This window comes from Musca autumnalis, unplaced genomic scaffold (assembly GCF_047663935.1).
Source record: "Musca autumnalis isolate F117 unplaced genomic scaffold, ASM4766393v1 scaffold_2, whole genome shotgun sequence".
Taxonomy (NCBI): Eukaryota; Metazoa; Arthropoda; class Insecta; order Diptera; family Muscidae; genus Musca; species Musca autumnalis.
Window position 1 is genome coordinate 247,612,019 of NW_027411755.1, and position 13,661 is coordinate 247,625,679.

General features: G+C 34.2%; 1 protein-coding gene and 1 long non-coding RNA gene across 3 annotated transcripts in view; one reads left to right on the forward strand and one right to left on the reverse strand.

Annotated features, from left to right (window-relative positions):
• Nucleotides 1–1,947, reverse strand: part of S (EGF receptor activation regulator Star) — a 176,029-nt gene extending 174,082 nt beyond the window's left edge. Inside the window, exon 1 of one of the 2 annotated variants that reach the window (XM_073971325.1) lies at nt 115–1,947. The gene's annotated coding sequence lies outside the window, so the exon portion shown is untranslated. The remainder of the gene's footprint in view (nt 1–114) is intronic. The other variant, XM_073971328.1, reaches the window with a different exon arrangement.
• A 6,477-nt stretch (nt 1,948–8,424) lies between these two features.
• Nucleotides 8,425–9,026, forward strand: LOC141393386 (uncharacterized). The gene is made up of 2 exons (XR_012410082.1): nt 8,425–8,746; nt 8,801–9,026. It is a non-coding gene; the product is annotated as an uncharacterized lncRNA (long non-coding RNA).
• The last annotated feature ends 4,635 nt before the right edge of the window (nt 9,027–13,661 follow it).

The following is a 13,661-nucleotide window of genomic DNA, read 5'->3' on the forward strand; positions in this document are numbered from 1 at the left end:
TCCAACGTTTTTTAGCGGTACTCGGTTTTTTTGAAGTGTTCAATTATAATTTTTTTCATGCCATCCATCACAGTATCTGAAATCTATTTTATAAATATTTTTTCACAAACTTACCTGTTGCAAGTGATAATTACAAATAATCCATTTAATTCAGCTAATCCAGCAAAAGAAGAATAGTCAGATCTCTGCAATGCAAATATTTGCTAATTTTTTCTGCACACACACACGACAAATTACAATTGGCGATAAATGTTTCAAATAAATGTTGTGGTCCTTGCGTGTTCTATTTTTCTTCTCGCGCACACAACCCAAAGTAGCAATGCAAACTGACTACTTTCACAGAAGCTCAATGATAATGGCCTGTGGAAAACACCTGCTACAAGAAGGATAACAGGCAAGGCAGCTACTAAAGGACTTCGGGCAACGATGACTACTTTGTCAGTCGTCAACTAAAATACGCGATTATAAAACGTGACCGGCTTTTTGGCAAAGAAGAAATCTCCAATTCGCAAAAACAAATCCCCACAACAACAAATTCAATGAGTCAAAAAAATCAGTCTCACTACAAATGAGGAGATTTGCAAAATGCAAGAGAGAGTAATTTTTTTTTTTGGTTATAACAAGGAGAGTTAGTTGGTTGGATTAGAATACAACAACACTACGATTATGTTTAGTTTACTTTCTTTTGTTGTTATGTTTGTGTTCTTTTTGGAGAATTCGTTTTTGATAGATGGAGAACTGGGCTCCCCATGTAGTTACCAAGAAGATGAATTGAATTACACGAAGAAAATCTCCAAAAACAAAAAAGAGATTTCAATTGACAGACGCACAAGACAACCAGCCTGACAGACAGCACTTTCAATGGAGATGTTTGAGCAATTCTTGTTGTTGCTGTTATTTTAACTGTATTTGTTTGTAGTTGTATGTTTTTCTTTTTCGTTTGATATAATTTTTTTTACTTTGCGTTTTGATGATGATCTTTTCTTGAATGGGATGGGATGAAGACACCAAGTAAACAAATACACACACTTAATTTTTTATTATAATGCTTCCTCTTCTTCTTCGTTTGGTTGGTTGGTTTACGTTTATTTTATCTTGGTATTGGTGTTTTGAATTGTTGACAAATTTTGAACCATGCGTTTATAAGGATTCGCTGTGAAGTTTCTTTTTTATTAACAAATAATTAAGTATTTTATTTTTTGTTTAATTTCTTATTCTTTTACACAATTTTTAATACTTCTCTATAATTACACACACGCATTTGACCACACATTCACACACATTTAAACACTGTTTAGGTTGGTTAGTTGTTGTTGCTGCTATTTGTTTCTTCGTTTTGGGTTTTGTTGTTGTTCTTGCTTTTGCTGTTTGGTTGGTTCGTTGGCGTTACGTTTTGGTTTTTGGTATGAATGAAGACGGAAAACACAATGGCAAAGAAATAAACCAAGAGAAGTAAATCGTAGATGGAAATCTTAAAAAAACGTACCACCAAAATATTCTCTGTATGAAATGAACGGGAAATTTTTGCACTTTGTTTTTCCAAAAACAACATTAAAGAATAATCAACACTTCAAAGGCAAGTCTTCACTTGTTATTTTTTTATTGCCACACTTTCTGCTCTAAAATATTTTTTTCATTTCTTTTTGTAGTTGCTTGCTGCTGGCCAAAATATTTCATTCGTTTTATTTCTTCGTCCGGTCGTTAGTTTTATTTTTTCTTGTGGTAATTCCCGCACTTAAACTTGCTTCTTCTTTTACCGTTTTTTGCCAGAACATTAATAGAAAGGCACTTTTTCGTAGAATATTTAGTTTTTTCTTAATTTTTATTTATTGATTTCATTCGCCCTTATTTATTTTCACACACAAATAATTGAGAAACTGTCATCATCCGTCAATATACCCGTTCTCTCGTTCGTAACTCACAATATGATATAGACAATAGGGATACATATGTCTACTTTCGATTAATCGACTTTTTATTGGAAAAGTCTAAAAGTCGTAGTCGACTTTAGGTTACAGAAACACAAGCCGTAATAGTTTAACAAACGCCGTCAACGTTGACGGCTTTGTATTGTGTAAACATGTTTGGTCGTTACGGCTTTAGATGACCGAAACAAATGGTGAAATTGTGAAATGATTTATAGAAAATATTAATTGGAGCGGCAAAGGGAAGGGTTTGAAAAATTTGACCGATTTAAGAAGTGAGATTATAGAACTTAAAGACGTTTATTTATTCTCAAAGAAAAGTTCCCTTATGAATATTTTACACGATATGTTTTTTACATATGGATTGTCACTTTGTGTATACAAAATGTGTATGCAAAGTGACAACACATTAGCTCTGTTCCTTCACGTGCAAGAATCTTCAAGTTTTACCACTTTTTACTCGAAAAGCGTTTCTTTACTTCATACACCATACAGTTCATATGGGAGCAGTCTACAACTTTTACTACATTTGCCGGTTTTACCACTTTTAAAAGTAAAGGAACATACCAATTATGATGCAATACCTATAGCTAGTTGTTTATGCCGAAGTCAAAATATGAAGAAGCGCCGCGGACGCAAAGTTTTAAATTCGCGATCCCCATTTATTATTAAACTGAAAATAAATTAATTTTAATTCGATTTAACAAAGTTAATTCTTGGTCAACTCACAGGTTACGCCACTATAACCAATAGATATTTTCTAATTGTTTTTTTTTTTAATTTCTATTTGTTAGGTTAGCATAATGCTTGGTTTACATGTACGAAATCCACTCGATTTCAACTGTCAATTCCTTTGCTTATACGTCAAATGAAAACTCATCTGAAATTCATTAGATTTCATTTGAACTGTGTTCCTTTACTTACCTGAGGTTACCATTTGTTACCATTTTTAACCTGTAAAGCGTTTCTTAACCCCAAAAAGTGGTAAAACTTGCAGCAATTTTTAAGAGAGTGAGAGAGGAGTGATAGCGCATGTGCCTTTCTCTTCTACCACAGGCTACCCGACAAATTTCTGCAGGTAAAAAATGGCAGAACTCATGGTTTAATAAGAAAGGTTAGCTAAAGCTTTGTGTCAATATAATTTTTTTTCTTTCGAGTGTTCCTAAAACTTCAAAACAATACACCCATTCTGTGTATGTGTGTGTTCTGTTTGAATAATATGCCAAACAATTTTAAAAACAATCGAACTCAATGATTTTTAAAATTGATTTTAGAACATTTGTATGGAAGAAATCCATTCTTGCAGGCTTGACTGATGAAATTCGAGCCAATTATGGTGGAACCCGGTTTTGTATTCATGTGTCGCTGGACTTAGAAAAAGCGTTTGACCGAGTTCATTACGGCACACTTTTGAGGAAGTTACAATGTATAGCTCTGTTCCAGAACTATAAAGTTTTTAAAATTTTTACCACTTTTACACATTTTGCGTTCCCGTACACAAAATTTATATGAAAATCGTTTACGACTTTTACGACTTTTACCACTTTATAAAGTACGGGAACAGGCCACATGTATAATTTTTCAGGCAGTGCCTGTTCTTTGTTGTGGTCCTATCTAAATGGTAGGAGTCAGTTGGTTACTGTGGGTGGCAGGTGTAGTGGCCAGCTTGCGGTGAGTAGTGGAGTGCCCCAAGGGTCTGTTTTGGGATCTCTCCTTTGTGTTGCAATCTCAGGTAGATCTAGTTATGGATTTGCTGCATAAGTGGATAGATGACAGCAAGCTTAAGGTAAATCCGTTAAAAAGTAAAGCTCTTTTATTTTCTACGTGTAGTAGTATAAATGTTCATGTAATGTATGCTGGTGCGCTTATTGAATATGTTGGGCAGCTTGAATGCCTCGGTGTTATACTAGACAATAAGCTTTCCTTTACGCAGCATATAACTCGTGTGGTGTCGGGAGTAAATTGGGCCCTAAGATCTCTTTACAGCTCTGATTTGTCTTTGCCATATTTTGTCAAAGAGCGTTTGGTTAAGGCTCTTGTTCTTCCATCTATACTGTATTGTTTTGAAATTTATTCGGGTACGGCACAATGTTGTTTGAACTTGGTACACATCGCAGTATGTGCACAAATTTCTGGGCTGTTCGTTTTCCTCTTTTTTGAACTGTCGGTTGTTCCTCATGTTTTTCAAGCTAATTGTTTCTCAATGTCCGAAATTTCTGGTAAGGGCCCTTGTGTTTTTCATTCGTCAAGAAGCTTTCAGTTGCAAATTCCCCTAGTTGTTCATTTAATGGATACGTCATTCCTAGTTAGAGTGGCTCGTCTATATAATGTTTTGCCCCCTGCTTTAAAAAATTTTGGTGTTTCGTATACTACGTACTCCAACAAACTTCTTCAGCATTTCAAATAGTGTTATTGAAACGGATTTTTCTAGTACATATGCATTAATTTTCGTTAATGCCTCTGAGAAGGCAGTCATAAAAGGAAAAAAAAATTGTTTTTTGAGGTTATGCCTAATGTGGTGTAGTAATAGCTATCTTGCTTATGCTCATTTTTCCTTGAGGGAGGATAATTACTATTTTTATAGTTTATTTATATTTTTATTTAATACAATAATATTTTAAAAAATTATTATAGGAATTTTTAATGTTTACTTATAAAAAATGGAGTAGTTTTTCCTGTTTAAGGTTTAGCTTAATGCGTACATACATATATTGTAATTTTTTTATTTATGGGGCCCATCGCCTCAAATTACATGTGAAATAAATGAAATGAAATGAATGAAATCCGCCAGCTTTGTATTGAAACAATCATTTTATCATATCCACAACTCGATTATGTGGAGAAACCATGACACTTCATTCATTTTTGGCGTTTTTTATAAAATACTCAAAAAAGGTATTGTAAACAAACCCACTTGTTGCTTTTGTATTTACTAATTTTGATGTTTTAGGAATTCAGGAAAAACAAGGGTTCTATATATAGATTGTTTTCATTTAAACCTACCTCTTTACTTATACCATGGTAGAACTGATTTTTCGACTTTTGTTTGACGATTATTTCACAATAAAAAAGTCGAACGCTGACAAAACTAAATTAAAAACTGTGAAATAAAAGACGAAGATTGATTTTTTTATGTTTCTTTTAGACATTGCTACCAGATCTACCATTTTATTTATTGTTATTCATTTATTGTTCTGGTAAAAATGTTCATGAGAGAGCAATTTTGAGCAATTTTGTCACTTTTCTCCTTTAACCACTCCATGGCACAATAAGAAGGTACAGCGCCATAAACAGCTGATTTTCAGACCAGTTGTCAAAATGCATTATTGTGAATAAAATCTCATACAAAATGTAAACAAGCAATTCACAGCAATGCATTATTGTGACCAAATTTGACGTTTGCATTTGGCGTCGTTTCGTGATTTCGAAGGCGTTTCGTGATTTCGCGCGGAATCAAGCAAAATTTTTCATGATTTCGCATACAAAAATGAAATCATCTCATTTCGTGATTTCAGCGAAATCAACATCGAAATCTCAGTACACATGATATACAACCCTGCTTTTGCCTAAAAAAGTACCAAAAGTTGCAACACTTTTCACGTATCACAATAAACAAGGTAGATGGTCAATTGCTGCAACAAAAAATTTTAGTGTCAAAATTTGTAAACAATGTGAAAAAAATATTAAATTACTTTGTTACAATGCTATTTTACATTGTGTTCCCGTACTTTTTAATGGTAATGTTAAGAAAGAGCGAATTGTCAAAAATTGTTCCCCAATACAAATTTCTTAAAAAATACGGGAACGAAAAAATTACGGAAATTGCAAAAACTCCATCGTAAATTTCAAAATCAACGTATCAGCTATCATATTAGATGCCAATGAACATGCTTGCTGCTAGTTTCTACTAGGCCAAAATTGTATAGCAGAAAACAGGAGGAGAGGTTGTTACTCGGCTCGATTTTTGTTTAAAGACAAGTGCAAGTCTTGCTAGATTTCGGAGTATGGGAACGCATTTTTAGCACTAAACGGAAAAAACTACTGCTAGTACTAATATTGTGCAGGTTCTGAGCACAACTTTTATCTATCAAAATTTATTATAACGATGTCTCAACAATAAAATCATTTTTTTATTTTTTCATTTGTTAGTACTATACACAATTAATACGATATATAGATAATTTTACGATAAGTTTCCAAATAAAGTTGTAAAGTTCAATATTGTCGTATATTTTTGATGATTAATTCAATATACAACAACTTGTTTTGAAATTTCGTGTTCGATCAGCTGCGCATATGCATCTACCTTGATCATTGTGATATGTTTGAAATCAACAAAAAATAAATGTAAACACCGGGGTGTATTTCAGGATTTCGTGAAATCAAGTGGATTTTGGAGCGCAAGTGTAAACTTGACAGAAGATTGATTTTTTATGTTTCTTTTTGACATTGCTACCAGATCTACCATTTTTCCGTTCATTTATTGTTCTGGTAAAAATGTTCATGAGAGAGCAATTTTGTCACTTTTCTCCTTTAACCACTCCATGGCACAATAAGAAGGTACAGCGCCAAAAACAGCTGATTTTCAGACTAGTTGTCAAAATGCATTATTGAGAATAAAATCTCATACAAAATGTAAACAAGCAATTCACAGCAATGCATTATTGTGACCAAATTTGGTATGATTTGATGTAACACCTTCTTATTTGATGTAACACCTTCTTATTCCACCGCCTTTAGAGTGGCCTGCGTACATAAGCTGCTCTGCCTGATTGCCTTGCTTTCCTGCTTCATTTTTGACATAATAAAAATAAAAGAAAAAGAAGAAAAATAAAACAGTAAAGGAACAAAGCTTTGATGTTTAAGCAATGGAATTGACAGTTGAAATCGAGTGGATTTCGTAAATGTAAACATAGCATAATATTCGATAAGTCACATGTCAAGCGTTGGCTTAAGGGCCAGAACAGAATCAATCGTTGTTGTTGTAGCAGCATAGTAACCCACGTGAAGCACAGATTTGATGCTGGGTTGGCAGCCGCTGGCCAAAACACTATGGTTTCGGGTCAATCCGGTACGAAAGAACCCGCTGCCGTGGGATTGTTTGCAAATCCGCCTGCGTTCTTCTTTAGGAGGCTCTGGCATTCCTTTATAATTTGTCATTTCGGAAGCAAGCAAAGCAAGCGACGATTGGTTCTGTTTCTACCTTAACAGCGTCATTTTTGTTTCCAGTACTGCAAAAATCTACTATTTTTTAAAAATTTTTATCATAGTAAAAAATAGTAGCTTCTTGCAGGTAATGGACCAGGCATTTTGTAAACTTATTTTTTAAAGCCCGTAGGCGTAGTCTCTGCATGGTATTTTATGTCTTCACGGTGGGAGGTCTGAGAACGAACTGGATCCCCTTTTAAAGTTTTAGGGAGCTTGAACTGGTCGGAGCGGTTCTTGAAAACTAAAGCGGGGTACACACGATCAGTTTTGACTGTCAATTTTCCGGAAATATATGGTCTGTTCCAGTACTGCAAGAACCTACTAATTTTTACTATTTTTTCGATAACATAAAGCAAAAAGTGTTATCGTAGTAAAACATAGTAGCTTCTTGCAGGTTCTGGAACAGAGCCATAAATAACTGCAAACGGCCACACTGGCAAGTCGAAGGTCACACTAGAGTGTTTGTCTTATGTCAGACTATGAAAATTTTCATTGAAAACGTTTTGCCATTTTCTTCCAAATTTTCATTGACGTCTACACACATGTATGAAATCATATGAAAATTTTGATATTTTCATTGCTTTGCATTGGTTCGAGAGTTACGAATTTAAACCCAAAGAATAATTTCAGATTACAGAACTTGTGTACAGAGTTTCACCCCCTTCACACCTCTTGCCTATAAACTCATTTTCACGTACATGAAAATTTTCATAGTCTGGCATAAGACTTTCATTGAAACAATTTCATGAAAACAAGTCCCGGGCCACACTACAGTAATTTCACTGAAATTTTGATATGAAATTATGCGTCTCTAGATCGACGTCCATAGTAGAGTAAAATCATAAAATTGTTGTAGTGGGGAATTCGATTTAAGAACACCTAATTTCATGAAATTTTTTAATGAAATTCACGCTAGTGTGGACCGGGGCCAAGGGTTACTAGGTCGAGTTTCACAGTAGAGTGATATCATAAAGTTGCTGTAGTGGGGAACTCGATCTATAAATACCTAAAAGTTTCAATGAAACCACTCTAGTGTAACCTTCGACCAAGCAACCGATTATTTGAGCAAAACTGATTGTGTGCACCCACTTAAGCAGGGTACACACGATCAGTTATGACTGTCGATTTTTCGGAAATATCGATAATAGGGCGTTTATACTAATGAAGATTAACCCACTGGGATTAATAGATCCAGTGGGTTAACCTTTACTGTTTACATACTGCCTTTGATAAGATTAAGATATAAATGACAGCTGATTTTTTCATATACATACATAAAAACAGTAAACAATGGAGTAATCATAAATAAAAATAATGTAAATAAAATAAATAATATAAATAAAAAAGAGAACAACATAGCTTTATTAGCTGCCATGAAACTATTTATCAATTCGTCTTCAGATACAAGATGGTGGATGAAACGGGCCAGATTATGGCCGAATACAAGGATAATCATATCAAGCGATCCTGACCCTGGAAATACCAATGCAACACCAGAATTGACCACCATAAGTCTATAAGTATCGCAGTATGAAATATTTTCTTGTTCACTTCATGCAAACGGTCCATGACACGACCAGGAATGTCTTGCTGATACCGGAAAGAAGATTGCGGTATATAGAGTGAAAAATTAAATAGTGTGCTAAAATTATTTTGATATTCTTTAGAAGCGATGATAGATATGCAGCAGAGTCAATCCCAGAAGATTTTATTGAATACACACCGCCCGGGCAGGTCCAAACGAGAACATCTACACCAACATGTCTAACAGGCAGGCTCTGATAGTATTCATATTGAAACAGTCTCGCAGGCAGTACAGTGATACTGTGTGAATGCCATACTTGGAGACCACTTACATTCATCGCAGCAGAAGAACCCCAGCCGCCAAGGCAAACACGAGTGGTTTTAGCCCAGTTATGATACGATGCAGCCGCCGTATTGGGCCCGAATTTATGCCGCTATACCCAACACATGTATTTATTTAGCAGCCCAGATAACCCCGTTCACCTGTCTCCTGATTCTTTATGGATACAACCAGTCCAGGTTGCAGAAATGATACACGAACGAACATATTTACGTTGCTAAAACAAGGACATTGCAGACGAGAAGACAATAGTTCTCCTATTATCAAAACATCTTCAGATCAGAAAGTAAATTTCGCAAAGTGGATCCTGCAATAAGCAGAAAATATCAAGTTGAAACAGAAAATATCCATTAAAGCGCTTAATTTGGTATACAATACGAACATAAATTTAATCCGCAATAAACAACAACATATTTTTTGGATTGAGCAAGATTTCCAATAACAAAACAACTCCTTGCCAGATAAAAGTAAGATACGAGGCAGTACATGGATTCTTGGAAGTTGATGAAGCCCAGAAGATCGATATTCTTCGAAATCCATACTAATGTGGTTTAAATAATCAACGTCTGTTATATCAGCAGCTGAATCGTATCTTGATGCATTTATCCCGTTTGCTATGATATAAATAAAAAAGAACACAAAAATGTAGTCTCATTGAAACTTAAAACATTTATTTTGCCTTTTATTAATAACAACTGAAAAAGAATCAATCTGCTTAGTAAAAATAACAGAAGTAGTGAACCTAAATATACCAATTACACTGTGCAACACGAAAATTATTAACCATATTCTGACACCGCAGTGTGATAGAACACCAAAAATGAGAAGACACGTGTCTCGCCGTTTTTCCCAATCTCATTAACTTTCGCGGTTATATGCCTCCAAAGGTTTGAGGCTTTGATGTAAATAGGGTCATTTTGTCAGGACTATATCTTCCAAACCATTAGGAAATTTTAATGTATCTCAGAGGGAAAGTTATAGCTCTTATCTTAAAGTACAAAAATTCTGAACACATATAACCAATCAAGCTTGGTCAAATTTCTTTTAAAATTACTTCTAAAGTTTGGATTAACGCCTTCAAACCGATCAAGTTCGAAGCAAACAACCATCTACAAAAATGTACCTCAGATCTCAGTAAACATCTTTCTAGAATATACGAACTCTGTAGAAATGGATCTTAATGGTCAAAATAGCAAAACAATTGCGATTTTTATCCTCTTTTCTCGGCTTCTGCTCCATAGATATTAAACCGTTGAAAATTCAAGAAAACAATCAACCACAATAGTGTAGCAAAGGCTTCAGTAAACAACTTTCTGGAATATGCGAAATGTCTATGAACGGTTCTTAATGGTACAATAAGCAAAAATCTTTTGAAAGTATCCAATTTTTATACTTTTTATACCGACATAGTGGTCGCGCCCACTAGTCAATTCAGTGGGTCATCGAACAGCATTGGTATACATTTTCAAAGGAACAGACATTCAACTGCACTTAGACACAAATGTTGACTTTTGTGTGGGATGTACCGGAAGGAGCGGACCGATATAACTCATCTTCGAACTTAAACTGTTTGGGAAAAATATTACGAAACCGAATTTTGGATCGAATTGGTTGATCCATTCGAGAGTTATCATGCGCTCCAGCCAGCCAAACAGACGGACGGACATGGCTAAATCAACTCCAAATTGTCTGAAACGTATTTCTTCCGAACATTCTTGGGCAAAGTGTATATACCGAAAAATGCACCAAATTAACGAAAAATATATCATTTCATGCACAACTGGTTCAAAATTGCTAACTGTCGGTTCATTATCCACCAAACTGTTCCGCAAATGTTCAAAAGCGTCCCCTATCCATGGGGGCAGAATATAACGATATGGTCACAGTTTATACAGTTGGCCATTCAGAGTTCTGTTAACAACATTTGACAACAAACATAATAGATTGTTCATTATTGTGATTTGATTTCCTTTGTATTTTATGTATTTGACAGCAAACTAAATAGTCAGGGCTAACTAGTTTGGGCTGAATGGCCAACTGTATAAACTGTGGATATGGTGTTTTCGACGTTTATAATTTTTAAGCAGTGGGAAATCCACTTGTGGTAGGTGCCAGTTGCTGCTGCGATTTTATGGCATCTCTAAAAAGCGCTGTTTGTAGACTGCCATTTCGGAGTTTTTGTGATTTTGACCAAAGATTCCTTCTAGCTGTAGATATTACCCACAGTTTATACAGTTGGCCATTCAGCCCAAACTAGTTAGCCCTGACTATTTAGTTTGCTGTCAAATACATAAAATACAAAGGAAATCAAATCACAATAATGAACAATCTATTATGTTTGTTGTCAAATGTTGTTAACAGAACTCTGAATGGCCAACTGTATAAACTGTGATATTACCTGTAATGAAATGGAAGTGCTATTTTATCCAAAGAAATAGTTACTTACATCTCCGAGAATAATTCTCATTTTTTTACTGTTTAATTAATTAATTTTCTTTCCTTTATTGTTTGACAATAAAACAAAATGTAAACAAACGATTTCTAAAAACACTTGCAACTTTTCGTACATTTGAAATCAGTTGCAGTTTTTTTTGTACAAAAACAGTGCTGCACGACATAAGTATCAAGATTAGCTGTGTCTGGTTACCCTAAAATTTGTAACAATTTGTACCAATTGTTGCTGGAAGTCGTCTGTTAACACAAAAAACCAGCAAAAGAGAGCGATTCGAGAGAGACATTTTGACAGTTCTTTCACTGAGAGGTTGCAAATTCTTGCTGGACAAATTTATTCTAGCAAGCACTTGCAAGCTCTTCTTCTTCCTGAAAACAAGCAATCAGCTGTTTTTAGTTTTTTGTTGATTTATGTTTGTGAACATTAAAAACAATTTTATTGTGGAAATAACATAGTCTAATTGTATTGTTTTATGGAGAACAAATTTGTAAAGTGGAAAAATACTTTTTTGTTTCATTTTCTTTTTTATTTTTAATAAAATACAACGTGTTTGCTTCCTTTGTTGGCGAACAAATTGTTCTGTTTTGGCAAGTCAGCTGATTGCTTGCTGGTTTTTGCTGGGAAGGTGTCTGTTTACTTTTTAAAATTTTCTAGCAAAAGAGAATAAAAACCCCTTACTCTCTGAGAAAGTTCTTGCTGGACAATTCTTGCTGGGAAAGTAACCAGACAGACTTATTATGTGCAGGATCTCAAACAAATCCGTTCATGAGAAGATTTAAATTTGTATGGTAAATCTTGATAAATTTGGTGAGATTAAGCAATTAAATGATAATGAAGGTTAACCCCCCAAAAAGCTCTAATATAAACAGCATATAAGTGCTGGAAAACAACCACAAAATATTTTGCTTGATGACTGACAAAAATTAACGGCCACACTAGCAACCAACCTATTATTTGAGCAAAACTAACAGTCAATACTGATCGTGTGTACCCCCAACTAAAATTCAAAGACATAAAATATAACAAGATGGGGCATTTACATTGATATACATCGGCAGATGGCGCTGGAGGTCTAACATAATGTTTGGTCTGTTCCTTTACTTTAAAAAATGGTAACAATGGCAAAAAATGGTAAAAGTGGTGAACTGGGGCTCAATTCTGTTTCTATGAAAATGTGAAATGAAAAATTTTATAAAGGAAAAAACTGTCAAATGAAAAAAATTATAAAGAAAATATTTTTCATTTCAAATTTTCATAGAACAAGAATCCAGCCCCTGGTCTCATATAAATTGTATGCTTGTTAAAGTAAAGGAACGCTTTGCAGGTTAAAAATGGTAAGAAATGGTAACCTCAGGCAGGTAAAGGAACAGAGCTGTTATGTTCCAATATGGTGACATAAAATTATGTATACTTGTTTTTGTTGCCGTCGTGTTCTGTTAGTTGTCTGTTATACACAAACACTCTCTATGGTTTAATAGTAAATATTATATAATATTCCATATATAATCCACGATTATTGGTCCGAAAGCTCTTTAAAATATTATGTTGATAACTTACGATTATTGGTCCGAAAGCTCTTTAAAATATTATGTTGATAACTTACGATTATTGGTCCGAAAGCTCTTTAAAATATTATGTTGATAACTCACAATAATCGTGGATTATATATAGAATATTTTTGAAGAGCTTTCGGACCAATAATCGTGGATTATATATAGAATATTTTCGAAGAGCTTTCGGACCAATAATCGTGGATTATATATAGAATATTTTTGAAGAGCTTTCGAACCAATAATCGTGGATTTTCCTTACACTTTTTTGAAGAGGTTTCGGACTAATAATCGTGGATTATCTATAGAATATTTTCGAAGAGCTTTCGGACCAATAATCGTGGATTATATATAGAATATTTTTGAAGAGCTTTCGGACCAATAATCGTGGATTTTCCTTACACTTTTTTGAAGAGGTTTCGGACTAATAATCGTGGATTATCTATAGAATATTTTCGATTATTTTTAATTCTTTGGTGATTTATGTTTGTGCCAATAAACGTGTATTATCTATATAATATTTTTGAAGAGCTTTCGGACCAATAATCGTGGATTATCAATATAATATTTTGAAAAGCTTTTGGGCCAATAATCGTGGATTATATATAGACTATTTTTGAAGAGCTTTCGGACCAATAATCGTGAGTTATCAACATAATATT